The sequence below is a fragment of the Pinus tabuliformis genome, chromosome 2_2 (genome assembly GCF_031772625.1).
Source record: "Pinus tabuliformis cultivar Carrire ecotype Pingquan chromosome 2_2, CPIR1, whole genome shotgun sequence".
NCBI lineage: Eukaryota > Viridiplantae > Streptophyta > Pinopsida > Pinales > Pinaceae > Pinus > Pinus tabuliformis.
Genome location: NC_142300.1, coordinates 781,875,820 through 781,901,610, shown reverse-complemented (window position 1 = coordinate 781,901,610; position 25,791 = coordinate 781,875,820). Strand labels below are relative to the sequence as shown.

General features: G+C 36.7%; 1 pseudogene; it reads left to right on the top strand.

Annotated features, from left to right (window-relative positions):
- Positions 1–2,301: 2,301 nt before the first annotated feature.
- Positions 2,302–3,130, top strand: LOC149195026 (probably inactive receptor-like protein kinase At2g46850; annotated as a pseudogene).
- The last annotated feature ends 22,661 nt before the right edge of the window (positions 3,131–25,791 follow it).

Below are 25,791 nucleotides of genomic sequence, written 5' to 3'. Positions count from 1 at the left end.
TAGTGTGGTGCGCAAGTTCAAGCTAAGGTAATCAATGTGGGATTCGAATCAAATGCCTTTCCAAAGCTTGCTCTTATTGAAATGTATGTTAAGTGTGATAGAAAGGAGGATGCAATCCAAGTGTTTGATCACATCTGCATGCCTAATGTTTTCACATGGAATTCTTTGGTTGTCGGATATGCCCGATGCAATAGGTTAGAGCATGCAAGGTAATTGTTTGATATGATTCCTGAGAGGGATGTGGTCTCTTGGAGTAAATTGATTGGGATCTACACCCAACATGGGTATAGTGAGGAATCCCTCCAACAGTTTCATGAAATGCATAGGTCTAGCATGAGGTTGAATTATATTACCTTCAATAGTGCCCTCAATGCTTGTTACCTTACACTCCATTGAGCAAGGAAGACATCTACATGGCTTGATAATCATAAGTGAACTTGAATTGGATGTATTTTTTGGGAGTTCCCTTGCAGACATGTATACTAAATGTGTTGGAGTATAGATGATGCACACCTTCTATTTGATAAAATGGTTATGTGAGATGCCATTTCATGGACATCAATCATTACGAGTTTGGCACCTTAGAGAGTGCACACCAATTATTTAATATAATTCCTACAAGGAATGCAGTTTCTTGGAATGCAATGATGGCAACATATGCCCAAGTTGCGTATGGTGAGAAAACCTTACATATTTTTAGAGAAACATTTTGGAAAAAATGAAAATACATTGGGTCACCTTTGTTAGTGTTTTAAGTTCATGTGCCCATTTAGTGACTTTGAAGTAGGGCAGGAAAGTTAATGTGCACACTATCAGAAGTGAACTCAAGTCAAAATAAGAAGCCACCTGACTTGAAGACTACCATGCACATTGAACTGGTGGGCCATGCAATCTGGCGAAAGCTAGCTGGTGTGGGGTTTGAACCTGCAACCTGCCAATGACAACACCTGCATATGAGTTTGCAATGGAAGTGGTATTCCTAGTGAGAGATTAGAGTTTGCAAGGGAAGTGTTTGTTAAAATTCCACTAAGAATATGCGTTGAGGCAGTACAAATGGTCTCACTCTCAAGTTTGCTCCCCAAGTTTAACAAAGGGTGGATCAGCTACACAAGTAGCACCAAATGCCTCTATAGTTAGACATTCAATTTTATTTCAAGCTGCTCAAAGTTCAAACATAGCTTTTTTCTTATTAAATATCCACTTAAGATGTCATATGATTGTCACGTCTTATCAATTTACAATTTGGCACATAACAGTCACTAGGAATGTTTATGAAGATCCAAAATCATTGTAGTCTCTTCCAGCTTTTTCAAAGAAAACTTTCACCAAATTGGTAATATTTCTATTTCGACAAAAATGAAGACCCCTTATTCAGGTCTATAATTTTTTTTGTTATTGGAATGGTTCATGGCTATTGTCAAAGTGTTGCAATATATGTCAGATTAGTAAAAATCTATGCAAAATAAATGTTTTATTGCACTAATTGCATAGATATGGACTTGAATTCCATCTGTGTTAGTGTAACTACTTCCTGGTTCTGGTGCAAACAAACATATTATTAGAGTGGCACTTGAATTCTAGCACTCGTATCAAAGTGGTGGTTCCCTGATATTTTATATTGTGAATGGGTGACTGAAATATAGGACTCTTGACCCGCATGCAAAAATATTTCATTTCAAGGATTTGGTGATATACCCAATGTGTATATTGTAGACTAGGATGTATACGTAGTAGCTGTCGGGATTTGACAATGAAGCACTAGTCATGTCTTCATGACCCAAATGCAAGAAGTTTGAACCCACATGTCCAAAATGTCATTTTTGGTATTTGGATAGATATGTAGTATGTATATGTAGTAGGCTGAGTAAATATATATGACATATACTCAATGGTTGTGGACATAAAATGAAGTACTAATCAAGCACACTATGAAAGATAGGCTACTACAGTGTCTAAGCAATTATTCAACCTCTTGTCTTGTCGAGAACCAAGAAAAAAAGTATGAACAAAGAAATTGAATGCATATATATTTTGAGCCATGATTGTCCTACTTTTGGGTTGATTTGATACAGACCATTGTAGACTTTGCAATCGAATGAACTAGTGAAGCTGAAAGGGGAAGTTTAGAGTAGGTAATGAGCATAGGATGAACACTGCCATCGTATCAAGGGAAAAATCTTCCCATAGCAGGCTTCAAAACCAGGTGGATATACAAAACATACATGGGTATTTGCTTTGTTATTATGGGAAGTATATATTGTCTTAGCATGCCTTAAAATGATGTGGTAACTTTCAAGACAAATGAGTATTAGCCTTTCCTATCTTGTTATTCTGGCCTTTTTGGGTTCATGGCTACCTCAGGTCTTCTCGATTAGAGTGTTTTCTAACATAGCCCAGGGCACAAGGAAATGCAGTGAAAGTTGTGGGAATGCCTCAATTCCATATCCTTTCTATATCAATTCAAGGCATTGTCAGCTAGATGGATTCAAATTGCAATTCTATAACAATACTGTGAGGATTTAAGTGAACAACCTTTACTATAAGTTTCTCATTAGATGGGATCATCATCAATCCTCTCCAATCTTCCTATCCTAAAAACCTCAAGGGCTTCAGTGTCAAAGGCATGAAGAATTATGCAATTTCTGTCAGCAACTTTCTCTAGTTATCTAACTGCAAGAACACTCCAAATTTTTTGTTGAAGTGCAATATTCCTTATATGCAAAGCTGCAATGAGCAGTGCATGTTTGATAGGACATTTTGCTATCCCCTTCTGAATGAGACAATATGGCACCATGGAGATGATGACTTTGCTCACTTCTCCTAGTTGCAGTGCCAGAGTTTCATTAGTTGGATACTCACACCCATATTGACCCGTTTGGATGCAAAGTGTGGGCTAAGTGGGAATTGGGTGTTATGGGCACTTTTTGATGATGTTCACTATGACCCCAATGTGGTCTATCAACATGCAGTAGATGTAACTGACAATGTGAGGTGTGCTTCTAAAGATGGCTATCAAGGAGATGAGTTTTGTCAAGGCACTGGATACGTAAGAGTATGCAAAAAGCATCAGGAGCAACTCCGCCGGAATGAAACTCACACCTCGAGTTGTACCATCTTGGTCTGGGTGTAATAGGGACTAGTTCTCTATCTTCGAGGAGCTGCGAGTTACACTTTCTTGTTATGCATCACGGATTAGCCAAAACTGAAACAGCCGTAAGGTCGGGAAATAGAGAAGTGCAGGAAGCAACGGGGATATAAAGCAATGACTGTACCCATCAATGCCCGTGCCAGTAGCTAACCCGTCAATCAATATACAGTGAGCGACAGTGATCGATTTTTCGTACTCTTTTTTTGGTCGAGTGAGTACCTAAAGGCTGTTCTTATTCCCTATCTCACCCTTTCAAGCTCAACCCGTATTATCGGGAATGGTTATGTACGATGCTTAGTTGATGAAATTAGGTATACAAATGGGTTTAGGTAGTATATACGGGAGGGAAAAGTCCATTTATGTATGATATCGCCATGGAGAAGTTTTGTTTGGTGCACCTCTTTGGAAGAACCCTTTCTCACAAGGCTTAAGCTGCTATCGTGGGTCCTCCTATCCCAAAAGGTGGGGTGCATCAACGATTACAAATTCTTATGCAAGGACGTATCGATGCGCGTGTTTGTGAAAACGTCTCAATGCGACATAATATATTAAACACGTAGGGACCATCAACTTGCCTTTCTATTGCCGTTCTTTCTTTTCCTCCGTAGTAGTTCCTAGAGTAGGTACTTAGCAGAAGAGTAGCTGTAATCCACATGCACTAAGAACTATTAGCTGTGGAGTGAAAGCAGTGCAGTAAGGTCTTCCCATTTCTATAAGGCCATAGAGTGAAAGCCATATCTCCTAGCCTTTGTCCATGCACTAAGCTCCATGGCAGCCTTAAGAGAAGAGCCTTAGTCTTTGCCTTATAGACAGCCATCTCCATGCCATCTCCATAAGGCCGTAGAGTGAAAGCCTTAAGAAGTAATAGCCTTAGTAAGGTCCATAGGGTAAGGTACTACTTGCCTTAGTCCTTTAAGTTAAGTACTATTAGCCGTAAAGATATCAATCCAATTAGATTTAGGTTTCAAGGTGAAGCAACATAGATATATAGTGCTGTGAGAAGTCATATGATAAGGACTGTCGAAGAGATCACAATGCAACAAAGAGAATAGTCGTTGCGACTGGGCTTGTGGCTTCGTCAACACTTGTGGCAACAAGTCTTATTGCACTTGATTTACACAGACAACATAAATAATCTAGTTTTTGAATTAGACAGTCCAGAGAGGAAGCCAACTTGCAAACCTTCTATCTATGCACTCTGAAGAATTCAAAATTGATCTATTCTGTTATAAGATGTTGGAGAAGGCCACTAAAATCTTTGCTACTACAAAAAAAATGTGTGGACATAGTGTTTGTGGGACTATATATGTTGGGAGGGTTACTGATGGTCACCTTGTTGCTATAAAATGGATCCATTTTTGGAGTTCTCATGGAGTAGATGAACTATTAAATGAAATTAATATCTTCTCAACGGTGAAACAAAATAAAACTTAATACAAATTCTTGGTTTTGTTTATTAACTGAATTTGTCTCTACTTGAACTGAGGGTTTATATATACTAATGTTGATGAAGCGATGATATAATTTCCTACACTGTTTACCTTGTTGTTAAAGTATGTTAGAATTCTAGAACCAAGCCAATAAGAAGCAGAGTTCATCTCTATTCTACCTGTGATTATCATATCAGGTTGAGTACTCCCTACTTACTGTTGTTATTCTGCTAGTATTAGATTATGAAAATTAGTGTTCTAGAGATTATATTATTGCATACATGGTACAATAGCTATGTGCCATCATTTGCATAGCAATGCAGTCAAGCAAGATACATAAAGGGCTGTGAATGAGTTGAAGTCATCCGCTCATCGGGTAGTGAATAAATTGGATAAAAGAGAGCAACAGCCAGATTCTCAGTTGGAGCACTCTAATGAAAACCATAATTCCCTAGACTCTATTTATTCTAAATCATAACTACTAGATCAAATTCAAAGTTTGTACAAGATAAAATGACAAATGTTATAGATTAGTGCAATTCCATTTTTTTGAGCAATCCCATTAGATAATTGGCATTCAATTTAAGTTTCAAGAACAATGGTTTGATATACAGAAGATTGTAGATACTAATATGTTTGATCTTCAAAAATTCTATGTAAGATTAGGACAAGACATAGGGTACCTTCAAAAATTAACTTCACAGATATAAAAGCAAATCAATGAAGTGGCTAGCACTATATCATCTCAATTAGACAATATTCAAAATAAAATAGATGACATTGGCAATGCAGTGACTTTGTAATTGGGTCAATAGAAACTATTACTCGATGACTAAAGTCTTGTGTTGCAAGGCCTTGATACTCTTACACAAACTCAAGTTGAAGCATTTGAATAAAGCAAGTATTAGTACAACAACTTGCTAATAATGCTTGCTAGCACTAGCTTGATTTCATTACTTACCAAGAGGAGCTTTAGCCAACTCATAATTGCCTAGCATAGAGCTCCTCTGTGGTTTTGTCAACTCAGGAAGAATTTGAGTCAAAGAAAGCCACTATGGTCATGGCTCAGAACAAGTTATCTTCATTGCAAAATTCCATTATTCTTAAATCTCGGGCTATTAATACCATCTTCTTCTACTTGATTATGATGTGTGTGCTTTATATGTTGATAACAACGAAAGGAAACCAATAAGGTCAGATGTGTTCTATACTCTGTACTTTGCATATCATTTTCCATTGAGTTCATCATAGCCCATTTTAAAGGCAGTGTCTTTCACAACAAGGTTAGATTTCCTCAAAGACATTTTATGTAAGAACAACATTTTCATATACTCTTGCTCTCTTGGGAGTTCAATATTTTTGACTTGTATACTGTCAGCAACAATGGAACCCAAAAGACAACACATAAACTTTTTTAATGTGCTAAATATTGAAAGGCACTCTTGCTAAATATTTTGCACTTCAATGTTGCCAAGTTAATATACATGTATATTAGGAATATAACACCCCATGGGATCACCATCGCTGATGCATTAACACATTGACCGATAAACTTTTCTTTGGAATTCAATATTTTTGACTCGTATCCAAATAATGGAACCCAAAAGATAGCACATCAATTTCTTTGATTACTGGAACCACAAAACAACACAATAATTTTGATTAATTAACAATATATGACAGGTTTAAGATTCCTATGGGATGGAATATATGGTTGTAGGTTTCCTGGAGAATTTACCAGTGTTCATCCTGAAGATGAATCCAGTTGAGGATTCAAAACATCAACCATTCTGGAAGATAAACACTGGTAAGTTCTCTGGAAAAACCTACAACCTAACAATAAATGCTTTTCTAATTCATCAAGAGGCATGATATAAACAAAAGGTACAACATGACAGACTCAACACATACAGAAGAATGGCATCACATGATTGACAGGTTGCAGATTGATTAGCCAACCCACTGTATGTGAAGCATCTCAAAGGCACAAAATCGAATTGCATACAACATACTATTTCAGGTTCTATATGTTTCACAATGGCATTTCCTCTGTGTGAATCCTATGGTAGATACAGTCAATCCTATAGGAAGACTTGATGCCTAATTTTCCCCACACAAGAATTCTTGCAAAATCTATTAAAATTTTCAAAATGATATGCTGACTAGAATAGGGGCTAGATTTTGCTATAATGTGCCCATAACAGATCAAGGCACTAGTCTTCTTCCCTTGTTAATAAAAAAAAAAAAAATCCAAAATTCTTCTCTCTTTTACCCCATTTTGTTTCATTCTGCAATCTAGAATTTACCAGAAAATTTTACTCGATATCAGAGTCTGTTTGAACCATAAAAATCCCAAAAAATATATCATAAACTTGGCTCTACTTCCCTCAAGAAAATCATGTGAAATTGACCTAAAAATCCTAGGACATTTTGCTTGTAGGGGCCCTTGAAGTGTGCTTTGTTGAAAGATCTTAATAGGGCAAAGATGGTAAAAGTTATAGACCATGAGGGTTACTCATCCACTAGGTGAATAAATATTCACTTATAAAAGTTCCCTACTTCTCAATAATCATAGAAATAGACTTTACATTCTCAATGCCAATGAAAAGCTAATAAACATTGTGCAGATTTGGCTTCCATAAATGCTTGTTATCTCTTTTTAGTGATATGTTATATAATTATTTATGTTTTCTTGGAATTTTTTCATAATTGATTATAAGTGTCATACTATGGTTTGTTAATATTCTGAACAAATTTTTAAGTAAAATGATTAAATTGGTTTAGATGTACACTCCAACATGCACATGCAAAAAATATAACTAATTAGGTCACACATAAAGCTAATGGCATTTATGAAGTCTTGCAAAACTAAAAATCAACGTGTATCCTAGGGTTTAGCAAAGAAAATTACCTTAAGATGTTGAAAAGAGCATCGAGGTCCACCAAGCTTTGTCGTAAATCTCTATAGAGGAATCCCAAAAACTGTAAAACCAAGGTACAAATTATAAATTTCTTTGATCACAATCCAACAAAATTCAAATAAATTACATGAAACACCATTTAAAGAATTTGTATCCCAAACAAAATGGGTAACTACAAAGAATTATTTTCATAAAATGTAATAAAGCATCTAACTTACTGAAGTTTTGATTTCAGATTGTCACTTTTCTTCTCATAAAATGTAATAAAGCATCTAACTTACTGAAGTTTTGATTTCAGATTGTCACTTTTCTTCAAGTTTTTATTTTTTAGTGTGAGAATGTATCTGGTCATTGAATACAATGGACCTGTATGTTATAAAAGTTGATTTTAGTGCCAGTGTGGACTGAGGATGGAATGCTATTGTTTGGTTTGGAAGTGGAACCTTCCTTTCACGATGGGAATGGATAGGGTATTGGTAGAAAATTGGTTATTCATTATGATATAAATGTATTTTTTGATTGTCTGTGGGTATCATTCTAACAATGATAAATTGAAACTCTGGGGCATCACACCTGCTTCATTGCCAAACCTGAAAAGGTGCTTGTGTCTAGACAGTTTATAAGTTCTAGAGAAAGCAAAGTTTGTTAGGATGCTTGTTATCATGCAAAAAACAAGTTATATGGTACTAAAATTTCTTCCTTGAGGTCAAGTAGAGATTTGACAATAAGCTATTTGAAGCTCCATGCCCAAGATATTTTAAAGAAGATGTATAAGTGTCAAATGCCACCATTCCAGAATTGGAAGTACCAAAGGAATCTCAATTCTAAAAGCATTTCATTTTTGAAGAACTTCCATAGTGATAACAATAACATCCTGCAAAAGATCCTAACATGCATCCACACAAACAAATCATTCAACAAGCAGATGTTAAGTGCTAGAATAATGCAAAAGATTATGAGAGATGCTCCAGAAATGGTTTTGATCTGCCATGTTATAGTTGATGTACCTTGGTAATAATCAAGTAGAAGTCAAGTGGAGGCTTTCTCAGGTTAACACTATTGAGTTTTGGTATGAACTGTGTAAAAATATTTAATCTGACACATTTTGCTTGAAGAGTTCACTTCTTTGATGATGAGTGAAATGTTAACTCGAAACAAGTTAGATTAAAACATCTTCACAGTCCCAACTAAAAACTCAGATAAAAGTAGTGGTAGTTATATTAGTAATAGTGTTGGTTACAATAATTAATCTTCACAAAGAGTTATAAAGTTATGACCCCTTGCTAAGATATACAAGAAAGCATATATGCCTTGGCTCTCATTGTTAGTGACCCTCCATCAGTTGACCTATATGGATTAATTAAATAAAAGTTTCAACTTCTGCTTGCTTTCCCATTGTATGGGACTTGCCAGTCCTGATGAAATGAGTGGTTGTGGACCTTGAAGGTACACCATATAACAAAATTGTGGTTGTTAGAAGTTCAAGGTCTTTCAATTTGTTTTATTTGTGCAGATTTAATGCCATTGAATTTCAGGATGTAATCGAGTACATGGTGTGCATGTTAGCCATGCTGACTGAAATATACGCCTAGTAAAGAAAGACTAGACAAATACAGACTTGCCTGTTTCGCTAAACATGTAGGATGTGAACATGTAATAAAGGGTATTCTAATTGAATCTCGGGGATTGATTTGAATCATGGAAGGGCTTCATCTGCTTGCAACTGATGTTGCATGGAGCCAAAGTAATGGTCATCTTCTTCACAAATTTAACTGTTGAAATTTTGTTAACATTGGAGACTGGGGCCAAATTCCACATTGGGCAGGTCTCTTGAAGAAGATAATTATGGCATTGAATTCATCTTTCCGAGAGGACCAAAATCAACCTAAAGTTCATCGAATTTGGTTAAGGAAAAGTGTGTTTTTGAATTTATGTTTCTATCATATAAAATCATCAAGGTCGGCCTCACCTATATGTCGGCTCAATAAGCCCAAAAGTCACGTCTCTTCAACCCCATTGAATTGTATATAAAGAGGTGCCTTTCAACCTCATTTGACACAACTCAAGGGCTCTAATATATCTCTGAGGTAGCCGCAGCTTGAAGGAGCTAGGAGGACAAGTATTGGGTATGTTTTCGGTGTGTTCTTCCTTCCATAGGTTCGATCTTGAAGCAGTATGGCAGCCGTAGGTCAGGGCAGAGAATTTTGGTGAGATTTCTCCTCTATTGAAGGATGCATCTTCTTGTAATCATTTCAGGAGGGCCGCAGGATTTGTGAGTCTTGGACAGGGGGCCGAAAGGCTGTTCTAAGGAGCAGAACAGGCCGCAGTACAAGTAGACATGAAACCTTGATGGAGGTTGTTTGTAGCACAGAACCTTAGATCAGGTTTGCCTAAGGAAGGACCGCAGCAAGTGTCTCAAGATCTGGGCTAATCTACAAGCCCTAACTGCAGATCTTCAACCTCAGAACTCGTCAACTCTTTGACCAGGCTTCACTGCTCAATTTGGGACTGTCTTGGCCTCTTTATAATCAGCAAAGGAAGCCGCTTGAAGCAAACCAGGACCGAGCTCATTTTGGAAGTTGGAACCTATTGAGTTGCAGCTTTGAATACTATTATCTACTGGTTAGGGCAGAACTTGTCTGCTATTATTTGAAAACAGAATTGCAAACTTGTCTGGGTTGTATATTTGGCACATGGTCAGTGGTTCTAGTCATCATATTGACAAGTCAACCTTGACATTGATTGTACTCTCTTTCTCTCTTTCTCTGCTGAACATTTGATATTGATAATAAGAATATTTGATCAAGGGTTTTCCCCATCTTGGGGTTTTTCCCTAGCTTGTGCCAATTATTGTGTTCTCTTGTCTTGGCTTGTCTTCTGATTCAATCATATGTTCTTTCTTAAGTTGCTATCAATGTAATAATGATTCAATGCTAATGAAAGTGAAATGGACTAACAAATGGGCTAATATAGAATTTGAAGTATCTATCTTAAGCAAGAACATGTCATCCTAAACTCAACATGGTATCAGAGCTCAGGTGAGGACAAGCCCAAACAAGAGTGAAAGAGAAAGCATCACTAAGTGAAGTTTGTTGATCAACAGCAGAAAGAAGGATGAATTCGTTGTTTTGAATCAGAAATCAAAGAAACCTTGTACCAGACCAAGTCTCCACAAGGTCTGATTTAGAGCTCCTTTCTCTTGAAGAATATGTATGGAAATAGCCACAGTTGAGGTTGCAGATCTATGGTTTGTCAGAGTTTTAGAGAGGGCTGAAAAGAAGGTCAGTTTCATAGTAGCATACCTAGAACCAAGTTCCTATTTCAAGTCAAGATCCAAGTGCATTATTTCAGAGAATTTTGATCAAAGTGAATGGTCCAAGACAAAGAATTCGATTATATTTGTGGTCCTGGGATGCTAATGCACAACAAAAAAAGTTTTCTTTTGTTTTTCTTCTAGACCAAGGAGTTGTATATTTTGCAGACCTGTATTTTGCTGAGGTGTATTCCTTTCTCTTGCTGGTAAAGAACCGAAGTATTTTGAGGACATCCTCTTGTATATCCTAGACTGAAAAATATCAAGCAGTCCAATTGGGATATGGTCATCCTTGAGGTATAAGAAAGAAGTCTCATTGACAAGCCCCAATTAGGGCATCAATTGCAGAACACCAAAGTTTTTTTTTGCAGACCTAAAGACCTAAGACATAGCATAATTCTCTTGTTTATGGGAAACTATTCTGCAAGGTGAAGAACGAAGTTTGTGTCTAATCTCTGTGGGTTTGGATCTGAGAATATTTTATAGGTCTTGTAGGTTCAATGCAGTTGTGAAGGATCTGTGACAATTCTTCTATATTGTCTGGGTAGCAAAGAGTTTAGGGCACCGATTCGAAAAAGAGCTTGAAGGTTCAGGCCACTGAAAGGCATTCTCCAAGCTTGGCCTTCATTGTAGAATTTTTTATTGAGAATCATCGTGGAAAGTGATTATCTGCCTATAGAAAAGTAAGAGACATGTTGAAGTCATTCTCTTGAAACTTGAATAAACAATTCCTAAAGAAAGCTATAGTGCACTTTTGGTAGAAGGAAAAATTGAAGGCTCATCTCAATGACTGTATATGTATCCCTGATATGGCCTTTACAGTAAAGAGACTTAAAGGATAGTTGCAATATTATAGCTGAAAGGACTTCATCAATATTTGCAGTGTTACTACAATAGGTCAAGCATCCTTTCACAGTAGTAAGGGAAGAGAAAATTCATCATTGCCCTACAGCAATTGCTTAAGACTATCAATTTGACACATCACCATTGTGATAGTAACCATTTGTATGACAGTAATCCTAAAGTTTTCATGATAGTCCACCTGTGGGTCTAACTGAAGAATACCTGCAGTAAGGAAGTTCTGAAGATCACATTGTTTCGCTAGCACAGAGATCTTCTAGAGTTTGCTGGCATGGTATTGAATGAGTGGTTTGTAGATCAAGGCCATCAACCTGAAGGGATCCATAAAAGCATCAACCAGCCTAATCCTTGTGATGTACTGTTGATAGCAAGATGCTTCAAGTACAAAAAGGATCATTACACTTGAGGTGTAATTATCATTAATGCATACAGAACAGAGAATAGTAGGCAAGTTGTTTCAGATGATTTTGATTAATATATAATTCTAGACCAGAGCCTTTAAGTTTAGAGATGCTAGAGGCTCCACTGGGAGTGTTCATGACAATAATCAATAAGACAGTATCTTTGACTTTAATGTCTATAAGAACTTGATGAGTTAAGCAATCAGCAAAATGTTTTTAAATAGAGAAGTGCAGGAGGAATGGAGGAGCAATGACAATAATCATTTAAAGCAATGATGGTGGTATTTGATGTAGTGAATTGTAGCAATAATCGAAGGAGCAATGATGGTGTATGGAAGCAAACATTTACATCTTTATCTAGCAGCTGGAGGAATGGAAGTTTATGCAGCACCTTTATATTGGTACCCTTGAGTATCCTTGGAAGTCTAGCAGCTAGGAGAAAAAGTGCATGGCACTTTTGGAGATATTCCTTATAACAACCCTTATCAGCATGAAAACATATCAAATCCTATGTCTTGAAAAGCATGATAAGCAGATGGAACTATGAGGACCCTGATCTTGACATCCTGATTATGTTATTGAGCTCCTTGATGCATTAACCCAAGATCTTATGAAAGACAGACTTATGAATATGGATGCCTGGATATCATGGACTGGGTAATTTAATTCATTGGTCATCGTCATCTAGCAAAGGAGGATAATGCAGCTATTTCTTCATTTTGGTTGAAGAAGGACCATGATGATTCTACAAAGCTTTCTTTCTGTTCTGAGGTAAGCTTCTTAGAAGTTTGTTGTTGCAGGTGCCTTATGGAAAGTCTCTCTCATAAGAAGCTCATCAAGCAAGGCTTCAGAACACCCGGTAGTATATCCCGATGACTCTTCCTACTTGATGTTTGTTGACAAAGACAAGCCATGGAAGCAAATTATGGTTGATGACTTTGTCACATGGACCTAAGGAAAAGGGTCAGGTTACAGATGGCTCGGTGATTATGCTTTGGCATTGTCACTTTCCCTATATTCAGAGGGAGTTATGGACAAGCCATGTTGATTGTAAAGATGCAACTATTGATGATGTTTGATTGATGACCCTCTCATTTATCAATGTAAGAGGGAGTTGACCTTTAAAGTCAAGATGAAAGACCTAGCCATGTTGCACTATTTCCTGCACTTAAAGGTCTGATGAGTTGGAAACGCTGCAAGTTTTCTTATGTATATCTTGTGGGATCCCTGGTATTCTTGATAAACACCATATCAGTCATATGCCTTGCTATGAAGACTCTGAGTCGATCTATGGATAAAGCCTCATATATTGGATATTCTGATACTGGCTCGGTTGGCAATGTGATGGATGGAAAAGCACATTTAGTGTTGTATCTCTTGATTTGGTTGCTCTAGAAGCACTATTGAGGTTGGATGTATATAGGAGCAAGTATGGCTTATTATGAAGCCAGTTGGTTGAGGAAGCTCTTCAGTGAGCCATTTGAGCACGTACTGTTGAGTCTTGAAAATGTCATTCATTTCCATTACACTTTCACTATTATGTCCATTATATCACCTCCATTTCACCTCCATTTCACTACTATGTCACCACATTCATCCCACTTTCATTATCATTGGGCCACCTTTATGTTTTTCCAATCTTTATTATTTCTAAGCCTTTTAAGTGAATTTGTGGTTAAACATTAGAAAATAATGTGCATATGCTTATACCTAACAAATGGGTTGAGATTGTTGACATGTGTAGGTTGAAAGGAGGCTTCTAGAAGACCCTTATGTGGCACTCTAAGGCCAAATTCGAATTTGGTTGGAAAGAATCATGGGATCATGAGGATATGTGTCACATCTCCTAATTGTATTGTAACTCTAGAAAGACATGTGTCTTATCAGTTCCTATTTTGATTAGGACTCTAGAGGTAGAGGGAGAGATTCATGGATTCTCATTAATGAGATGGCTCTCATCTTTTTGTATAAATAGGAGATCTCTCTCCTTCAATAGTTAGTCTTTTTAGTCCCTAGTTCTTAAGTTGTAGTTCTTCCTCGATGGCTTTTGAAAGATTTGGAGAACTTTGTTGTACTTTGTACTTTTGAAGAAATTGAATAAAGCTTTGATGTTCTCAACATGGAAGGAGATGTGAAGTAGATGTCATGGAGCATATTAGGATGTAAGGTAGAGTAGATTTCATTTTGTAAATATTGCTTTGTAGAATGTAAGGTAGATTAGATTTTTCATTCATGCAATTTTAATTCATGCAAGTGTGTTCAATTTTGCTTTGATTTCATAACTAGTGGCATGTGTGATCATCTTGTCTATGTTGCTGACCTTTATTTTTCTGCAGTTTGATTTTCATTAGTATCATTTCTTTAACTTGCACTTTACTTTCTGCTCTTAGATATCAAGTTGTTCATCTATTGATGGTTCTTTTTCCATAATCAAATAACTTTATTGGAGCCAAAATATCACTTAGTACAGCTTGGTTTAGTTTGCTTTAAGACTCACATTGCTGACTTGTTCATAACTGTTCTCACATGATAAATCTAGCTGAAAGGCAAAAAGGTTAAGAAAAGGTTAAAGTAGTGTGATTTGTCTCCTTTATGTAGTGTCACTTAGATTTCACATTGCTTAGATTAAGTTGAAGAGTTAAAATAGTGTGAGATAGTTGTTCTCACTTTTAATTGAATTTAATATAGATTTCATTTTCATTTTAAATCAGCAGCAGAGATACTGGGCCGATGTCATTAGTCCTTTATTTGATGTCTTTATTTTCCTTTAAGCATTTGATTTCATAGGTGGTAGAGGGCCCCTGCCTTGTATAGTTGTCATTTTATTTTTGCATTTTATTTCACCATGTATATTAGTTGTACATAAATTGCTTTCAAGTTGATTGTAGATTAGTGATGCACATAGTCTTTTAATGAACTAATGACGTGATAGAATCATCTTGTCCTTTTGCTGAAGCAGCAAGGATACTGGGTCTCATAGTCATTCTCTCATTATTTGATTATTGCATTTTATTTTGATTGAACTAGTTGTATATTTACACTCTTGTTTAAATACTAACTCCATCAATAACATGTTTTAAGTTCTTTTGAAGTGCTAAGTTTTGGAAGTTACCATTTAGGGACATAAGGCCTTGTCTTGAAATCTTTATCCATACTTGTCCTTTAAAAGTATTCTTAAAACCTTACAATAGGATTTCCATTTGCATTAAACACTTTAGAAAACCAACAAGAACAAAACCCCAAAAACAACATAAACTATAAAACAACGAAGTAAGAGAAAGGTTAACTAAGCACATATAGTGCACCACACTTCATCAGTTTACGATACCCGGATTGATAATTTATGTAGAGCAATTTAAGACATTAAATTGACTAGACATTTTGGCGCCGTTGCCGGGGAAGTGTAATTAGGAGACCTTATTTCTTACATCTGAAAAAAAAAGTTAATAATTCTTGAGTATGCTCTCCTCTTGCACTTTGTGTGATCTAGAGGATCAGAAAAAGGATTGTTAAGTAAAAAAAGAAAAAATAATAATTCTTGAGTATGCTCTCCTCCTGCACTTTGTGTGATCTGGAGGATTAGAAAAAGAATTGTTAAGAAAAAAAATAGGAGACAAAATAACTTCATCACTTCAATTGATTCAAGAAAAAAAAAAAAAGAGGAGAAAAAATAAACTTCATTTCATTTCCATCTTTCACTCCATGCCATCCATTTCATCAATAAAAGTTATTTCCCCATGATCATTTCCATTAGGATTGCCTAACTATCTCTATTTAGCTAAGTGGTTGCTGTGCCAAGTTTCCGCAGCTGACACTGGTTTCCGCAGCTGTAATCAGTTTCCGCAGCCACCACTCTGTTTTTCATATTTACAGTCAAGATGTTAGTGCAATAAAATGAAAATGCAGGTATGACTAAGCAATATAAAAATTCAAAAATTCAGAGAAAAAAAATGCATATAGAAGTGAGTTTATATCATAAGGATGGTTGGTATACATGCAGCAAGATGTGGCACTTGCAAGTTTTTCTTTGGCTCTGCTGTACTTCACAGTCTTAAGTTTTGGTACCTTGATGACAGCAGCCTTAGAATGGAGAGGTATTCCAACCTATGTGTTGGGCCTTGCCCGTGCAGTAAGTGCGATCATTGGCATATGTGCAACACTCTTGTACCCCATAGTTCATGCTCGTATTTATTCAGTTCGCACGGGGCTTTGGTCCATTTGGATTCAGTGGTGGATTTTGTTGCCATGTGTGGTTTCAATTTGGGTTCAAAACTCTCTTCAATCATGCATGGACTTGCTGGGTTATGTCATGGGAATGATTGTCTCAGGCCCTAAGGACTTTGGAGTGTTAACACTTGCCTCCTTCCTATCAGTTTCATGTGCAGCGCTTCTCTATTCTCTTCATACATATCGTATATAATTGATGATGATTTTGAGCTTCTTGTAATTTTTGAACCTGTGTAATACACCTGCAGAACAGTAGATCAAACAAGAAAAATGAATACAGCAATAAACACATCAATTCAGAAAGAATGCAGAACAGAGAATTGTTAACTCAGAAAAACGTAAACAGCAGAAAAATGTCAAACTTCAAACATTCGATTTGACCAAACAGAGACGAATTTAGAAAAACTAAAACATGGGTTTTTTTTCCAGGTGGGTTAATTAGATAACCCAGAAACTGTTTGAAGAAATTTGTGGCGGTCTGGGAGAAATCTTCGATTCTTTGGAGCCTCTTTTTTGCCGCCGTGTGAAGAAATACGAAAATTGAGTTAATTAACAGACAGTTTGAATGCGTGATTCAATTCCGCGTGCCTGAGGAAGAGAAATCCAATTGGGAATCAATTGTATGCTGGCATCTGAAATCCGATTACACGCCTTCCATCTTATTAAACTCAACCTGTTCAGAGACGTATTCCAATTGAACACGACTCTATGTCATTAAATCCCATCAAGGACGCTGCTCCCTTCAAGATCTTTCCCATTGCCAGAAGCAAGGTCCTCTCGATAAGAAAATATAATCATTAATCGTAACTTCCTGAATGGAAGGAATCGTGTGGGAGAGCTCAGAATTCTGAGGGCCGTAAAAGTGAAGCCAGTTATACTGCTGTTGCTAAGTCAGTTCTAGCACTGATGGTTATGTACTTGTGAATTGCTGGTTCTTTCTTTCTACCTGAGCAAAACTAGCCTGTATAGAATCTAGATCATATTTGTTGTTTGAGATGACATCTAATCAGGAGGAAATATGTGCAGATATTTTTTTTAGATTTTTATGATGAAGCAAATCAACGCATGCATTTGTATCTTCTTGTGAATTCATCTTGGCTGCTCATCCTCTGTTTCCGTTTACAGTTCTTGAACACTCCCGTATCCATCTTCCATTTTCAGCCATTGTTCTTCCATCAACCTTACAACATAACCGTCTTACCTCTGTTAAACCTTCAGATGCAGTTGAATTCCAGATTGAATTTTAAACAGAGTAAAGGATGGGTCGGTTACTAAGGGCAGAACCGAAAGGGCCAAATAGTTATGATCATGGTTATAGGCTGTTTGTCAAATTATAAATTCATCAATAAAATTGTTTTGCTCCATTCACAGAGTTCCTACATGCAGACAATGAAATTTTTTTTTTTTTCAAAATTGATGATCGACTGTTTTAGCCACTTTCCGCAGCCAGCCCAACTTTCCGCAGCTGTTTTGTTAAACTCTAGGTTGCAGGTGTCATCAAGCAAAACAAGTCACATGGGTAGCTGGGGGAATGTTGGTACATGGATGGTGTCCTATTCATTCGATCAAATTTGATGAAAAAGACCCCGGTCAAAGGGAAGTCAAATTGTGTGTTATCACTGAGTCGCCACACTGAGTCACTGCATGTCAAGAAAAAAATAATAATTTTGAATCAATGAAATGAATAAGTTATTTGCTCACTTTTCTGAAGGTATTGATTAATTTTGGACTGATGATGAAAGATGAATGGCTAACTTTGTATCCAAGATTTTTAGCTACAGAACTGTGCACATTCCGCAGCTAAAGTCCAATTCCGCAGCTGTTCTCCAATTCCGCAGCCAGAAAAAACCTCATTGTTCAAATCAGCCTAACTTTTTCATACAAAATCAGATTTTGATGATTTAAGTACCATTGGAAAGATCTCAACAAGATCTACACAATGAGAAATCAATCATTTGAGTTTGAAATGGCAAATAATGAAATAAATTGCTGAAAAGAAGCAACATCAACTTGAGGCACTAATTCCAAATCAGGTATAAATTCTTTTGATTTTTCCTTTGAGAACTTGTTTCACTAATACAAATTCTTAGTTTTTTGTGTAAATATCATAACTAGAGAGATTGGCCATCTCTCTCCTTTGATAATCTTACATTCCATTGTAGAAGAAGTATTAGTTTTTTTTGCAGGTTCCAGGAGGAAGGACAAATGACTACAAGAGAATGGTGTCTCTCTAAGAGACCAATTTGTTTCATAAGAGGATGATCAACAACAAAGAGGAAATATGCTGATGCAAAATCAGATCCAAACACTTGAAAAACTTTCAGATACTATTGTCTCCATCACATTCATCCATCACATCCATACTTCATAATAAACCATTCACCTCATTCCACTCCATACTTTCCACTTACATTCACATACACTTTCCATCTCTTTTTGTCCATTCATAACCCACAAATAAAAGCAAGAGGCTCATTCATATGCTTATTGCCCATTGTCATTTCTACCCTCCATTGCCATCTTCCATTTTCATCTTCCATTTCCTGTCATTTTCATTCTGCAAATAAGCCATGCTTCAATGCAAATTATTGAGTCCATAGTCCTTTGAGTCTAAGTTCTTTGTAAAAACACCTTGAGGCTTGCATGCCTTAATGGCAAGTTCTCATGCTGACAAACAATGGGAATACATTAATGTCCCTTGTTTGTTAGATCTTCTAGGTGACTCGACATCAGCAAATTCATTCGTACCTAGCAAGATGTGTTTGGGCATCTTGACTCTCATTGTCATCAATGGTGAGAGTTCTCGTGTTGACTAGTGGCATCCATTAATGGCCACTAAGCCAACAATTTCCTACTATGTTCGACATCAGAACATCTTTTCACATAGTAGGAATTGTGCCAATGAGTTTTGAAGACATGAAGACTATTATTTTCAGCATTTTGGAGCAGATTCAACAAGTTTTAGTAGAAGCAATAAAAAGTCATCTTATCTCTCTATCCATGACTCCTCTTGTTCAGCCACTTGAAGAAGAATATGATCAGAAATTTTCAGCCACCACACATACAACTCATCCATTCCAAAGGGTAAGTGAAGGTACGGCATTTTCTAACTTTTGACCATAGAATTCCATAAAAAGCTAGAATGATAATTGTTGGAAAAACATTTCTCTTCCTCATTTCATAAAATTGCCAAAACCATCAATTGGGGAGGGGAATACATTCATATTCATATCTTGCCATGTCCATATCATATTCAGGAGCTCACATACTTCCAACATATATTAATTATTACATTGCTATTATGAGCATACAATGGCTTTTGAAAAAAAAGTGCTTAAAGGACAAATTGGATACAAACAAAATCATGGTTGTCACACAAGAACCAACCATCATGCAATCCAATAAAGATATACTTTGCAACAATAATCAAAATATCATTATGCAAAGTTCAAAGATCAAAATAGAAGGCAACAAAAAAAAAAAAAAAAAATGGTTGTAACACAAGAACCAACCATGTTGCAATTCAAGTGAAACACTTTGCAGAAATATGAAGTTACCAAATGATATCATGCAAAGTTAAGCCAAAGCTCAAGGATCAAAAGAGTTAATGTAATATATATTGCATGAGGACATGCAATAGCTTCAGTTGGGGGGTATGTTGAGTCTTGAAAATGTCATTCATTTCCATTACACTTTCACTATTATGTCCATTATATCACCTCCATTTCACCTCCATTTCACTACTATGTCACCACATTCATCCCACTTTCATTATCATTGGGCCACCTTTATGTTTTTCCAATCTTTATTATTTCTAAGCCTTTTAAGTGAATTTGTGGTTAAACATTAGAAAATAATGTGCATATGCTTATACCTAACAAATGGGTTGAGATTGTTGACATGTGTAGGTTGAAAGGAGGCTTCTAGAAGACCCTTATGTGGCACTCTAAGGCCAAATTCGAATTTGGTTGGAAAGAATCATGGGATCATGAGGATATGTGTCACATCTCCTAATTGTATTGTAACTCTAGAAAGACATGTGTCTTATCAGTTCCTATTTTGATTAGGACTCTAGAGGTAGAGGGAGAGATTCATGGATTCTCATTAATGAGATGGCTCTCATCTTTTTGTATAAATAGGAGATCTCTCTCCTTCAATAGTTAGTCTTTTTAGTCCCTAATTCTTAAGTTGTAGTTCTTCCTCGATGGCTTTTGAAAGATTTGGAGAACTTTGTTGTACTTTGTACTTTTGAAGAAATTGAATAAAGCTTTGATGTTCTCAACATGGAAGGAGATGTGAAGTAGATGTCATGGAGCATATTAGGATGTAAGGTAGAGTAGATTTCATTTTGTAAATATTGCTTTGTAGAATGTAAGGTAGATTAGATTTTTCATTCATGCAATTTTAATTCATGCAAGTGTGTTCAATTTTGCTTTGATTTCATAACTAGTGGCATGTGTGATCATCTTGTCTATGTTGCTGACCTTTATTTTTCTGCAGTTTGATTTTCATTAGTATCATTTCTTTAACTTGCACTTTACTTTCTGCTCTTAGATATCAAGTTGTTCATCTATTGATGGTTCTTTTTCCATAATCAAATAACTTTATTGGAGCCAAAATATCACTTAGTACAGCTTGGTTTAGTTTGCTTTAAGACTCACATTACTGACTTGTTCATAACTGTTCTCACATGATAAATCTAGCTGAAAGGCAAAAAGGTTAAGAAAAGGTTAAAGTAGTGTGATTTGTCTCCTTTATGTAGTGTCACTTAGATTTCACATTGCTTAGATTAAGTTGAAGAGTTAAAATAGTGTGAGATAGTTGTTCTCACTTTTAATTGAATTTAATATAGATTTCATTTTCATTTTAAATCAGCAGCAGAGATATTGGGCCAATGTCATTAGTCCTTTATTTGATGTCTTTATTTTCCTTTAAGCATTTGATTTCATAGGTGGTAGAGGGCCCCTGCCTTGTATAGTTGTCATTTTATTTTTGCATTTTATTTCACCATGTATATTAGCTGTACATAAATTGCTTTCAAGTTGATTGTAGATTAGTGATGCACATAGCCTTTTAATGAACTAATGACGTGATAGAATCATCTTGTCCTTTTGCTGAAGCAGCAAGGATACTGGGTCTCATAGTCATTCTCTCATTATTTGATTATTGCATTTTATTTTGATTGAACTAGTTGTATATTTACACTCTTGTTTAAATACTAACTCCATCAATAACATGTTTTAAGTTCTTTTGAAGTGCTAAGTTTTGGAAGTTACCATTTAGGGACATAAGGCCTTGTCTTGAAATCTTTATCCATACTTGTCCTTTAAAAGTATTCTTAAAACCTTACAATAGGATTTCCATTTGCATTAAACACTTTAGAAAACCAACAAGAACAAAACCCCAAAAACAACATAAACTATAAAACAACGAAGTAAGAGAAAGGTTAACTAAGCACATATAGTGCACCACACTTCATCAGTTTACGATACCCGGATTGATAATTTATGTAGAGCAATTTAAGACATTAAATTGACTAGACACGTACTACTAACCACCATTATATATTGTGATATTTTTGAGTCGGGTTCATTTTTTAGGGAATCCATGTTCCACGACAGCTCCAAGTATTGGGTACCGCCTTATTTTGATATGGTACATTGGAGAGCTACCAAGCTCCATCATTGTTGGTTGGATGAGCATATTACTGTCATCCTCTTGGTAAGGTCAAGATTATCTTTCTTCAGGGAGAGACTGGGAGTCATGGATAGACCCTACTATGAGGGTCTTGGTTGAACATTGAGCTCTGGGAGCTTCTAGGGGCCTGGGGTACTTATTGAGCTATGAGCGACCATAGAGTGAGTGGTTCACCTTCCCCTATTGGTGTGTTGTGTACAGGGTGAGTCGTTCACCTTCCCCTGTGATATCCCATGGTGGTTGACATGTGTGTAGGGTGAGTGGTTCATCTTCCCCTACTGTTGATGACATATGCATAGGATGAGTGGTTCACCTTCTCCTATGGCATATGAGCAGGATGAGTGGTTCACCTTCTCCTGCAGATACCCTAGTGAGAGATGCATATAGGCATCTGTTGACATGTCGGTGGGACGTGGTTCATCCTTTCCCCACGTGTAGGATCCTTCCTACTATTGTTGTTTTTCATGCATGTAGGATGTGGTTTATCCTTTCCCTATGATGATTGTGATATGTGTTTGTAGGATGTGGTTCATCCTTTCTGTACATGTGATTATGACATGTGTTTGTAGGATGTTGTTTCCCCTTTCCCTACAAGTGGTTGTGAGCAAGATGTGATATATTATTTTCCCTGCTGATGTTCTTGCGTCATCCTACCCATGTAGTCTGGGACACATGGGAAGTACCTCTCATCTGGCCAATGAGTTGGGAAAAATGGTTTGGGACCATAGCACTACCGATGGATACATACATTGTCATACTCCTTATGTCTAGGATGAATGATGTCTCTTTAACTTGATCACTTGGGATCGAGTTTGATTCACCCTTTGGTTATATGGATTGACTTTTGTCAGTGGAGAGTGGCAAGGTCTTGTGACTCACTCTCAATCAATTCTTATTTATTATTCATATCAGTGTTCAGCAGAGTAGACTAGAGAAGAGATACTGAGATGGTTCACGATGACACGATGGCATGATTGATGTTGGATGGATTGGCAAGTGGAATTCTCCCTAGTTGAGAGGGAGTGTTAAAATTGAAAACTAGGGCCAAATTCCACTTTGGGTAGGTCTCTTGAAGAAGATAATTATGGCATTGAATTCCTCTTTCTGAGAGGACCAAAATCGACCTAAAGTTCATCGAATTTGGTTAAGGAAAAGTGTGTTTTTGAATTTATGTTTCTATCATATAAAATCATCAAGGTCAGCCTCACCTATATGTCGGCTCAATAAGCCCAAAAGTCACGTCTCTTCAATGTTGAAGGAAATGTAACTAGGCTAGGTCTTCATAAATGTAATTTTGATATTTGTACTTATTCAAGAAAAGAGAAATTATTTTTGTATTATTTGTCAATGAGTTTCTTGCTCATTGAAAATAGGTCAAGCACATTTTGAAGTGCTTCTAGAGAGTCAAAGTCAAATGTAATTATGATAAGACCCTTTGAGGGCATGTTACATCATGTATGACATCATACAAGGTCAAGGGAACACCTCCAAGCATGGTCAAATCCTCTCCTAGCATCAACGTGGTCTCCAAGCAGCAAAACGATGGGTAAAAATTGAATTATAATGCAAACTGTAAGTCGGCCTTAAAAGATAGTCAAGTTGGCCTAAAGAGGAGGGACAAACCTCTATTTATAGAGGTTGTCCACTCCTCATTCAATGTGGAACTTGGCTCTGAAATCCGCAAGCAAAGAGAGACAAGAAAGTCGAAATAGGAAGTCTACAAGAGCAACAAGACAAGAAGACAAAACAACGAAGGTACAGGGTTGTCTTCTAGGGCATCAACAACCACACATGCGAGGAAGAAAGGACCTATCTGCAGTCAAGTACAACAGGAAATCATAATAGAAATATCTTTGTTTTTGGGCTAATACACAAGGTCTATTAGGCCTCCCCATCCAGCAAAGAAAGGAGGATTGTTCTAGGGTTTCTATCCACATGTGAGAAGACTTTAGAAGTAGACTGTTGCAGACTTGACAGCAGACAAAGGCAACATATTGAGAGACCTCACTTGAATGTATAACAAGGTCTACAAGGTCTCCAAGGAAAGTGAAGAAGGTCCTCCTTATAGCGAAGAAGAGAAGCCCTAATATTCTAGGGTTTCCTAACTTAGAACAGTAGAAAAGGACAAAGTACTAAGGAGCAGAAGTGTCGGAAGACAGAGGTCCATGTGCCAGAAGCTATAGTGAAGAAAGAGGATGGATTTGACTTGTGCTTGGAGGATTCTATAGTCAAGGGTCTAGGGTTTGGCAGTTGTTCAAATAAGAAGCTTCAATAAGAGAAATCTTACAAAGGGTTTCCCTCTCAAGAGTGGATAGGGTTTGTCCCTGGCAGAGAGCCAAACTTTGTGTTCTTGCTATTTTGTTTTGGTAGCAGTTTGATGAAGTACACACATATGCACTAATAAGAAGAACAAGAAGCATAAGCTAAACTAGAAAAAGTAAAAAGACTTCACAAATTGTTATCAAGTCACGGAGAATCATCACAACGCTACTTTGCCCTAGATTCTCTAACATTCAACCCCATTGAATTGTATATAAAGAGGTTCCTTTCAACCTCATTTGACACAACTCAAGGGCTCTAATATATCTCTGAGGTAGCCGCAACTTGAAGGAGCTAGGAGGACAAGTATTGGGTATGTTTTTGGTGTGTTCTTCCTTCCATAGGTTTGATATTGAAGCAATATGGTAGCTACATGTCAGGGAAAATAATTTTGGTGAGCTTTCATCTCTATTGAAGGATGCATCTTCTTGTAATCATTTTAGGAGGGCCACAGGATTTGTGAGTCTTGGACAGGGGGCCGAAAGGCTGTTCTAAGGAGTAGAATAAGGCGTAGTACAAGTAGACATGAAACCTTGATGGAGGTTGTTTGTAGCACAAAACCTTAGATCAGGTTTGCCTGAAGGAAGGACTACAAAAAGCGTCTCAAGATTTGGGCTAATCTACAAGCCCTAACTGCAGATCTTCGACCTCAAAACTCGTCAACCCTTTGACCAAGCTTCACTGCTCAATTTGGGACTATCTTGGCCTCTTTATAATCAACAAAGGAAGCTGCTTGAAGTAAACCAGGGCCGAGCTCATTTTGGAACCTATTGAGTTGCAACTTTGAATACTATTGTCTACTGGTTAGGGCAGAACTTGTCTTCTATTATTTGAAGACATAATTGCAAACTTGTCTAGGCTGTATATTTGGCACATGGTCAGTGGTTCTAGTCATCATATTGGCAAGTCAACCTTGACATTGATTGTACTCTCTTTCTCTCTTTCTCTGTTGAACATTTGATATTGATAATAAGAATATTTGATCAAGGGTTTCCCCATTTTGGGGTTTTTCCCTGGCTTGTGCCAATTATTGTGTTCTCTTGTCTTGGCTTGTCTTCTGATTCGATCATATGTTCTTTCTTAAGTTGATATCAATGTGATAATGATTCAGTGCTAATGAAAGTGAAATGGACTAACAAATGGGCTAATATGGAATTTGAAGTATTTATCTTAAGCAAGAACATGTTATCCTAAACTCAACAAATTTGGATTGCCTTAAGGTTCTAGGGATCATTTTCTTTGATCTGGAAACAAAGCTCTCCATCAATTGAATCAAGGTAATATATAAGTATGGTTGCCTCTAGACTTTTAATATTTTCATGGTGATTTCTGCACAATCCGGTTAAACCACTTATTAAACTCTTCTATAGTTTCAGTCTGATTTCCTTTAGAACTACTAAGAGAAACCAATAAGTATCTATTATCTTTTTGTTCTCCCTATTTCTCAAGGAAAGCATTTTGAAGGGGGCATGCA